This window comes from Tenrec ecaudatus, chromosome 2 (genome assembly GCF_050624435.1).
Source record: "Tenrec ecaudatus isolate mTenEca1 chromosome 2, mTenEca1.hap1, whole genome shotgun sequence".
Taxonomy (NCBI): domain Eukaryota; kingdom Metazoa; phylum Chordata; class Mammalia; order Afrosoricida; family Tenrecidae; genus Tenrec; species Tenrec ecaudatus.
The window spans coordinates 111,496,093-111,506,128 of NC_134531.1; the positions used below are offsets into that span (position 1 = coordinate 111,496,093).

At 43.8% G+C, this 10,036-nt stretch overlaps 1 pseudogene; it reads right to left on the reverse strand.

The window, feature by feature from the left end:
• Positions 1–6,563: 6,563 nt before the first annotated feature.
• LOC142440065 (developmentally-regulated GTP-binding protein 1 pseudogene) lies at positions 6,564–9,315 on the reverse strand (annotated as a pseudogene).
• Between the last annotated feature and the right edge of the window lie 721 nt (positions 9,316–10,036).

Here is a 10,036-nt window from a genome sequence, read left to right on the forward strand (position 1 = left end):
GAAAATTCAGTTTTTCTACTCCCCCCCTCTTGTTCTGGCTTGCCAAGTTTTCGGCCTATTCCTGTGCTCCAGCTTTATTGTTTTCTCATGGCATGAACGAACGCTTGCTAGTTCCTAAACCACTTGGTAAACCATGGCCACCATTGAACAACCAACTCTACATAGTCCTCAATTCAATTAAACAATCAAGCTGCCCCAATTCAAAATTAATAGAAAATACGGGTTATATGTTAGGCTGCTATCCGCAAGGTCAGCAGTTTGAATCCACCAATGGGTACTCCTCCTTTGCTCCCCAAAAGATTCACAGCCTTTGAAATGCAAAGAGAGCGGTCCTTTTCTATCCTAGCCCCCCACCCTCCCACCCATGAGTCAGAATGGACTTACTGACAGTGGGTTGGGTTTGGGGGATTATGCTAATTAAATTAGGTCAAACGGAAAAGATGAAATCAAGTTGAAAAGGTTCAGCAAAGGATATGGTGAATGCAGAAATTTGATTGTCATGTATACCCAGCAGCCTGAGTCCAGAGCAGCCCCAGGGCTATGGCTCTGACGCGGGATAGAGAGAGGCTGCAGGATTCTCACGGCTGTTCGGATCTGTATTTACCTGGACTCGGAGCTTAGGGGTGTGTGTGTGTGTGTGTGTGTGTGTGTGTGTGTGTGTGTGTGTGTGTGTGTGTTACTGGGTAGAGACCTCCCAAATGTCCACCATCTCAGATAGAGACTAGAGAGGGAGAGGAAGGTTGGGCCCACCATTCATCTAGAAATTTTTTTTTATGAAGGAAACTCCCTGCTGCCTACTTCAACAAAGTTCCTCATTAGCATGGCCCTCCTGAATCCGGAGATTTGGTCCCAGATTACCTAATCATCCTCTGTCTTCCCTGGGTAGAGAAGCTGATATATGCTGGGGAGCCTTGTGTGAATTTACATTTCTGTTAATATGCATTGGGCACAGATGGTTACCAGGTTGTCCCCAATCCATAAGTCTTCTTTCATCAGGGGCTGAACAAAATTTAGTGTGAGCAGGTTTAAAGGGCCAAGCTTTTAGGCTCGGAAATGTGCATATAAATAAAAATGTTGCCGTAGTGGCTCCATTGTTAATGAAAGAAAAATGATCCATGTCCTCTTCCGGGATAGCGGAGTCTCTGAATATATTTATTTCAAGATTTAGGTGCTGGGGGAGCTGGCCACAAATCACTGAGCAACCACTAATGAGCCTCTGTCCCTACCTGTTAAGCTTATTAACTGCCTGTTACCTACAGTTCTATATCCCACTTGGGGACCCACAATGGATGCTTTGACATGGCAATGACTGAAAAATACAGAAGTTAATCAAAAGCACAGGGGGTCCTGGAAATGCAATAGGAAGACATGTGCTAGCTGAGATTATTGGGGGACTGGGAGGTTGCGGGGGGGGGGCGAAGATTGGAGGGTGAAGATGTCTGATGTGAGATGTAGCGAATTAAATGTCCCCGTCCTTTAATCAATGTCTTCTCCCTCTGTGCACATGGAGGACATTAAAAACACAGACCCCTACCGTCAACAAAAGTTCCTACCCGCTAATTGGGTGGGTTCACTCTACAGAACGGAAGCAGACTGAGCCCGATGGAAAGCAAGTTCATGCCGCTGTTGAGACTGTATGAATAGATGCTAAAGCAATGAAAAGGAGAAGAGCAGGATATAGTGCAAGGAGCCCTCATCATATAAAGCGAACTTGGATTTCCCTTCAGTTCTACCGTGTGGTGGTGGCTGTGTTAGTCGTCCATTCCAGTCTTGAGTTTTTCACTTAAAAAAAAATAGGAGCATGAAGTTGATCATTACTAAAGAGTATTCATGAAATATATAACATGGACTGCTGGCAGAATGAACAAGTGTGTCTTGGAAGCAGGCTAGCCAGAATGCTCTTTAGAAGCAAGGGGAGATACCTGGTCTCCTTTACTTGGCTACCTCATCAGGAAGGCCCAGGGTCTGGAGACTCACGGGTCAGTGAGATGCACTGATTCAGTGGCTTCAACAGTGACTGGGCCGAACCAGTATTTCCTGCTGTTATGTAAAAAGTCTAAAGCCACACCCGCTGCTATCAAATTGATTTTGACTCACAACAATCCTAAATATGGTTTCCAAACTTGTAATTCTTTATGGAAACAGAGAATTTCAACTTTCTCCTTTGGAGTGGCTGGTGGATTTGACCCACCCACCTCATAGTTAGCAGTCCAATACTTATTCTGTAGTGACACCATGACTCCATAAAACAGAAATTGCCTAGAAGCAAGAAGGCTTGATTTGGGCATTAGTGAAGTGTGAGATTTAATTCGGGAAGAGGAAGAAGGAAGCCACACTTTGCAAGGAACTGTGTCCGTCAGGCCCAGAGGTGAGCATGTGTATGCAGAGGAGGTAGCTAGTATATGAGCCAAGGGGAAAGGTAAAGAGACAGGCAGATCCAGTGAAGGGGTTGCGGAATGCAGAGCCATCCTTTAACCTACTTCGGAAATCTTTCTAGGCCCTTCCTAACCTTAAGGCAGTGTTCTTTCTGCTAAAAGCAACAGGGGTCCTTTTTAGTAATTCAAAGCAGAACTGAAAAGTAAAAAGCCTTGCCCATATGATTAATTAAAGAGATCATCTCAAATTTTTAAAACTGCTTAAATAAAAGAAGACACCAAGCTGCACCACTGTGCTTCCATCTGTTAATTGTGGCTATTTTTCCTTGTTTTTCCGCTGCTGCTACAGCCCTGTCCCATCTATCACTTGGTTTGGGGTGTCATAATCAATTGACTGTACCATAAACAATGTGTTGTACATGCAGAAAATAATAACATCATTTAGTTTGACACAGTTTAAAAACTCCCTCTGTTTCTTTCTTCTAGTCTCTCAGAAGAAAAAAGGCACAGCCTTGAATTAATGCCTTACTATTGAGTCAAGCAGGCATTGTGGCAGACTCTGCTGGGCAAAGAGGCTGGGTTAAGAAGCTGGGTTCACCGCTTCTACCACAGAATGACACTGAGGTAGTTACATAATGTCGTGTCAACTTGAACAGTCGGGGTGGAGTCTAGCGTGTCAATCAGGTTGCAGCTGGATGATCTTCTTTGGAGGTGCCTCTGAGATAAATGGCCCGCTCTCTCTCTGCGCTCACCTTCCTGCTCTCCAGTCACTCAGAGAGTTGCCAGAGCCACCACCATTGGATCCACAGGACTTTGCCCCCACCAGTGGTGATGTTCTTGTGTTCTGCATCATTGTGTGTGGCTTCATGAGTCTGAAGAGAAAGTTATAGACTAGTATTAGGTTATGGACTCGATCTGGACTGGGATGGGATGATTGTTTGATATGTAATTACCCCTTGGTATATAGCTCTTTCTTATACATATATGAGTGTCATTGATTTGTTTATCTAGTCAACCAGCCTAACACTGGCCTATTGTAATGTAAGCTCCACAAGGGATTTTTTTTCTATCCCTGGGGCCTAGTCAGTGCCTGGCACCAAGTACGCATCCACTGTTTGCATGCTGACCGAGAATCACCTTTAGTTTTTCTGGCAGGTGGAAAATTTTGTAGAGAATTGTGGCTCTTCACCATCAGAAGGAATGTTCCTGCTGTGGTTTTGTGCCATTGAGTCTGTTATGACTCACTTCTTATTCTCCCTGCTTCGAGTTAACTCAGACCTACCGTGACCCTATAGGACGGGGTGGAACTGCTCTTTTGGTTTCTAAGACTGTAACTCTTTACAAGAGTAAAAAGTCCCATCTCTCCTGAGGAGAGACAGCCTGGTGTTTTGAACTGCTGACCACCAGGGCTCCTTACTTTGACTCACAGAACTCCTATGGGACAGAATCGGCCCGTAGTGTTTCCTAAACTGTAATCTTTACTATGAACAGACTTCTAATTCTATTTGCCTTCAAAGTCTCTGGTGTGTTTGAACCGAAGACCTGTCAGTCAGCACCTAACTGCTAAGCGGTGGGGCCACCAGGGCCCCCTTAGTTTACCCTGGGAAGGTAACAAATCTTTAGAGCGGGCTGTAAGTCATACAGCAAACAAGTCTCTTAATGACTCTACTTAGCCGACACGTAACTCCCAGTGGACTTGACTGGTGCTCCTCAGTTTCTTCTCCAAAATGATGGCTGTGCTCTGGCACATCGAATGCTTAGAGTCGGGTGCTCAGCAGCATGCCGTTATTCCTCTGCTCCTACAGCTCCGCATCTGCCTCACTGCTGACCGAGTCCATTGTGTTTCCTTCCAACTCTTTTCTTCTCAGTTATTCTTATGGTTGTCATTAAATTAATATGGCATTACAAGATGAAACATGTAAGCAAAGAGCACTGTGCCTATGAAAAATAAGTGCAATGATCTGGGTGGATTCACTAAACACAAAAGCTTCAAAGGTTTACGTTAGAGTGTGTAAGGCGCCTTAAATCCTTGAAAAGAATGTAAAAATCTAAAACAAATGTACTTTCAACTTTAAAGAAACTGAATCTGAAAATAATAAATGATGCATAATTGTGCTTTATGTAATAAAGACCCTATGAAATTCAAGTTGCCAAGCACTACTCAAAGGAAATATATACTTACGATGTGCAAAGGGAGAAGAAGTATTTAAAGTGGAGATACATAATTCGGGGGGGGCTAGGTGGCATAGTGGTTATGTATTGGGCTGCTAACCACAAGATCTGCAGTTCAAAACCAGCTGCTCCACAGGAGAAAGATGAGGCTTTTTCTACTCCTTGTAAAGAACTATAGTCTCCGAAACCCACAGTGACAGTTCTATCTTGTCCTTAGTAGGGTTGCTATTGGAATTGACTTGATGGCAGTGAGATATAGATAAACCCCTCTCATACTATTAACCAACCAGGAGAAATAATTAACCGGTTGATAATAAAACAACTTTAAAAATTATACACACACACACATATATTTATGTGTGTATATATTGACTTGACCGCCCTGCCGGCCGGCCTTGCCCGGCAAATCCGGGCCGCCCCCGGACGTGAAAGGTGGGTAGACCAGCAGCCTCCGAGAAGAGATCTTGTCGTCCTTCTCGTCGCCGCTAGGGGGAATCACCGGGAGTTTCCCCGTCCGGGCGACCCTTCGGCCACGCGCGCATGTGCGCTGTGGCGCGCCCAGTGGGCCGACCACCGCATCGCTCCCCCTCCTACTCTCAATCACTCCGATCCCTTCCTCTGAGAGCCTAGAGAAGGCTCTCCTGCGTGAAGTTTCTGTCTGTGTCTGTGTGTCTGTCTGTCTCTCCCCCCTCCCTCTCTGCCTCCATCCATCCATCCATCCATCCATCCATCCATCCATCCATCCATCCATCCATCCATCCATCCATCCATCCATCCACCCATCCATCCATCACTTCTCTTCACTAAGGAAGAGGGTCTGCGTGGCGAGAGGAGGGTGGGAAGGGAGGGCGTATGTTCGAACCTTCAGCCCCCTATCCCCATATATACGATGGCAGGCAGTTCACTGCCATCAAGTCAATATATACACACATAAATATATATATTATTTTAAAAGTTGTTTTATTATCAACCGGTTAGTTATTTCTCCTGGTTGGTTAATAGTATGAGAGGGGTTATTATTTCCTGGGGAAATAATAAATTCAAACTGAATTAAGGCCACACAAAATCAACAGTATGTCTTTGAAGTGGACGTACAGTGATTGGTGGTCACTCTCTGGAAAGTATGCAACCAACTGAGATGCCAGCCATGTCCCCCAAGTGAAATTTGACCCAGGATGGACTTGTGGAAGTGGATGGCTCCTGTCACAACAACTCAAACTTGCAGTCAGCTATTGTTTGTCTTTTCCACAGCTCCTTCATTTTGTACCATCTTATTTTGGGGAAAAAAAGTTTATACAAAGCTTATTTGGTGTTAATAAATTGTTAGGTCTGGGGACTCGGGAGATCACAAGATCAATTGGCATAAGCTAGCCCACAAGGTCAGTGTTCTACATCCTACTTTGATCAGTTGTGACTGAATCCCTAAGAGCTTGTGACCCATCATCTAAGATGCAACTTTGGGTTCTCTCAGTTCCAAGAAGATGAGAGTGAAGAAAATCAAAGTCCCATGGAAACAGTCAGTCCAGTGGATGAAGAGACCACAGGGAGACTGTGGTCCAGGGACCAGAAGAACACGATGATGGCTGGCTAACACTACCAACTGCTCTCCAAAGGCTTGATTGGAAGGACCTGGAAAGAGTGGGGAAAGAAATGTGGAACAAACCTCAGAAACAATAAAAAGGACAAGGTTTGCTGATTGGATAGCAGCTCAGTGTGCTGGCTGGACAAAGGCTGGTGGGATTCCCAACACTATGTCCCTTGGTTGTCCAGCAGGTCTGGATTTGAATTTACCCTCATGATGCAATTTTCAGACAAACAATAGACAGGCTAAAAAGAAGAACATTTCATTATAATATTTTGCTCTGTTTTCTTGAGTTGCCCTTTTAAATATTTCGTTCAGCTCTTTGATTTCATCATGTCTTCCATTTGTCTTAGCTACTCTAGCCAAGGGGTTTGGTTCAGGGTACTTGGTCATGGGCAATGGTGCTGCTGTGCTGGCCCCACATGGGGAGGGTGTCACTTCTTCACAATCTGAATGACATCTTCATCCTCCAACATGTGATCTTTCCCCGCTTTCTGAGGGCTTCACAGAGAGACCCCACACCGGAGCGTATTTAAATTCCTTGATAAGGTTTTTGTGAATCTTGATGCAGAAATCCTCCACTGTTGTCCTGGAGTCGGGCAGCACGACCTGGGAAGTATAATCTGGTAACTGGCCTTTGGGTTTGGTGTAAATCCTCACTAGTTTCAGGTAGTCCCAGATCTTTTCCAAAAGTTCATCAAAATTCCAGCAGTGGTGAGCAGAGGTGGGCACACAGTGAGGCACCTTATAGATGATATCCAATTCCTCAATGGAGATCTGATCGATCTTATGTAACACATAGATACAGGAGATATAGACTCTGTTTCCTTCCACCACATCAATAAGGTCATCGGTGTGGCATCACTCCACAGAGTCACATCAGCATTATGAATTTTGTATTCAGCCAGAATGCTCTTCACGGTTTCCGCCTCCAGCTCACTCTGAGGGCAAGTGGCTGTAAGATTAATGCCTCTTAAAACCAATGTCCGGGCACTTGTTGTTCAAACGAATCCCAAAGCCACCCAGCTCATTTTGACTGATCTTCTTATGCCCCAGGGGCTTCAGGACATCCAGAACAATCAGGATCAAGTTATAGGTTCGGGGCACTGCAAAGATTTGGCAACCTCTACCTTTGCCATCCTTGGCACCGTCAATGATTCCAGGGAGCTCCAGAAGCTGTATCTTGCCACCTTTCTAACTGATGACACCAGACACAGTGGTCAGGGAAGTGAATTCGTAGGCTGCCACCTCAGGCTGCCAGATTACTGAGCAGCGTTGACTTCCCCACAGATGGAAAACCGACAAATCCAATTTGTGCATCACCTGTCTTGGCCACGTCAAAACCTTCTCCTGATCCCCCGTCACCACCACCTTTTGGAGTAATGAGTTCTCTGCGAAGCTTAATCAAATGTGCCTTGAGCCGCTGTAGGTGGTGTGCTGTGGCCTTGTTTCGTTGAGTTCGAGCAGTCTCAGCCCAGTTTGGTGGTCCACGTAGAGAGAGGGTAAGGGAAGGCGAACAAGGGGAAAGGGAACAGGGGAGGAGGGAGCCGACGAGAGGACAAGGGAGGAGCTGAGAGAGCAGGCGTCAATGATGTTCTTGATGTTCTCCCACAGCTCATCAGGCTTTCGGTCAGGGAACAATGCTTCAAATCTCTTCTTAAGAGGTTTGTTCTTGAAATTCAGGTGTGGCCGATGCAAGGTGGTAGTTTGGCTTTTGTGGACTTGTTTTAATTTTCTTAAACTTCAACCTGAACTTACAATGTTGAAAATCAGGGAAGTTGCTTTGAAGACTAAGATGTGCCTGATTCAAGTCATGATATTTTCAATCAACTCATATGCATGTGACATTTAATAAGGAAAGCCAAATAATTGATGCATTTAAATTGTGGTGCTGGAGAAGAACATTGAAAATACCATGGACTGCCAAAAGGACAAACAAATCTGTCTCGAAGGGCAAAGTACAAATAGAATGCTCTTTAAAGTCAAGTGATGATGACATTTTGTCATATACTTTGGGCATGTTTGGGCATGAAGAAAGACACCATGCTTGGTAAAGTACAGGGTCAGCAAAAAAGAGAAAGAGTGTCAAAGATATAGATTGACACATAGATTGCAACAATGAGCTCAACATAAGACCAATTATGAGTATGATGTAGGAACTAGCAGTGTTTTGTCCTGTTGTGTATACAGCTACTATGGATTGGAATTTATTGGATAGCACCTAACAACCATGACAACAACAATAACACAGGAGGAACAACATTAGGGGTATGCACACTTTGGAATAGTCAACCATTTGAGATCCAAAGGGCAGCATTTACCCAAGGCCAAAGTTCAGAAGAGTTGATACAGAAGGGAGAATGGAAATCAGAAAATAGGAAGGGGATGGATTTCTGTTTGTTGTGAGGTCCTTTAAGGAGCTTTTGTGCATGAGATTGACTCAATGCAATGCATCATTTGATCTCTTGACTGCTGTGTCCAGGAGCATTAACTGTGGACCCAAGCAAGATGAAATCCTTGACAACTTCAATCTTTTCTCTATTTATTATGCTACTGTCTATTATCTACCACTTGTCTGTCAGTTTGTCGTACTGTGATGGCTTGGGTATTTCTGGAAGCCATGTCACCAGTGTTCAAATACCAGCAGGGTTACCCAAAGCGAACAGGTTTCCACAGAGCTTCAGACCAGGAACAGACTGTGAAGAAGGCGTAGGCTGTTCACGTCTCAGGAATTGGTCACTGGAAACCGTATGGACAGGAAGTGGGATGAGTGAGTGTATACTGGGAGGGTTGTCATCAATGCCAAAAACAAGATGCATGAGAATTGTTGAATGGAAAACTGACCAAACCCTCACACAACTCACAATAGAGAGTTAAGATCAAAAGAAGGAAGAAAATATAAAGCTGAGGGGAAAAAAAACCCAACAAAGCCCCTTTTGGAATACAGTTCTCTTCTGACACATAGCTGGGGTCGATGTGAGTCAGTTGACTCAGTTGGTTCACTGGCTAGCTAGGTTCACCATTGTGTACATTTTGCAATACATTCACTGTGTCTATCTAACCCTGTCTGTATCACTCTTTCTCTCAAAATACAAACACGGACATACAGTCCGCACACTGGTTTTTCTTCTTAATATTGTCATATTTGCTAAACATCTGAGAGTAAGTTGCAAACATCATGACCATTTACCCATAAATACCCATAAATATGTATGTTTTTTACATATAAGGATATTCTTGTACATAGTCACCCTACAATAGCAAATTTAGGAACCATAACTTTGATATAATAATTATTAATATATAATCCATACTTCATCCAAATATTTTCCTTTTGTAATATTTTTCCCTTCATTCTATATAAAATCCAGGGTCACGCACTTTACTCTTTAATCTCTTTTAATCCAGAATGTTTCTCAGTCTTTAATTGTTTTTTATGGCCATAGTATTTTGAAAGAGTTCCTGGCTAGTTAATTGTAGAAAGCCATTCAATTTTTTATTTGCCTATTTCTTCATGACTACTTTTAGGCTGTGCATTTTTGGTATGAATGTTGTTGTTAGGTGGCCTTGTGGAAGTTCTGACTCATAACATCCCCATATATATCAGAACAAAACACACCCTAGTCTTGTGCCTTCCTCACAATTGTTGCTATGTTTAGGTACACTCTTGCAGTCACTGTGTCAATTTATCTCATTGGAGTTCTTCCTTTTTGCTAACCCTCTACTTTCCTGGTGCCCACGTGGCATGACAGGTTAAGCATTAGACTATTACTCAAAAGAGTAGCACTCTGAACCTACCAGTCATTCCATGGGAGGTAGTTAACATCCATACAGATTTATAGCCTCAAAAATTCTATGGAGCATTTCTACTTTGTCCTGTATAAGCACCATGAATCTGAATCAACTG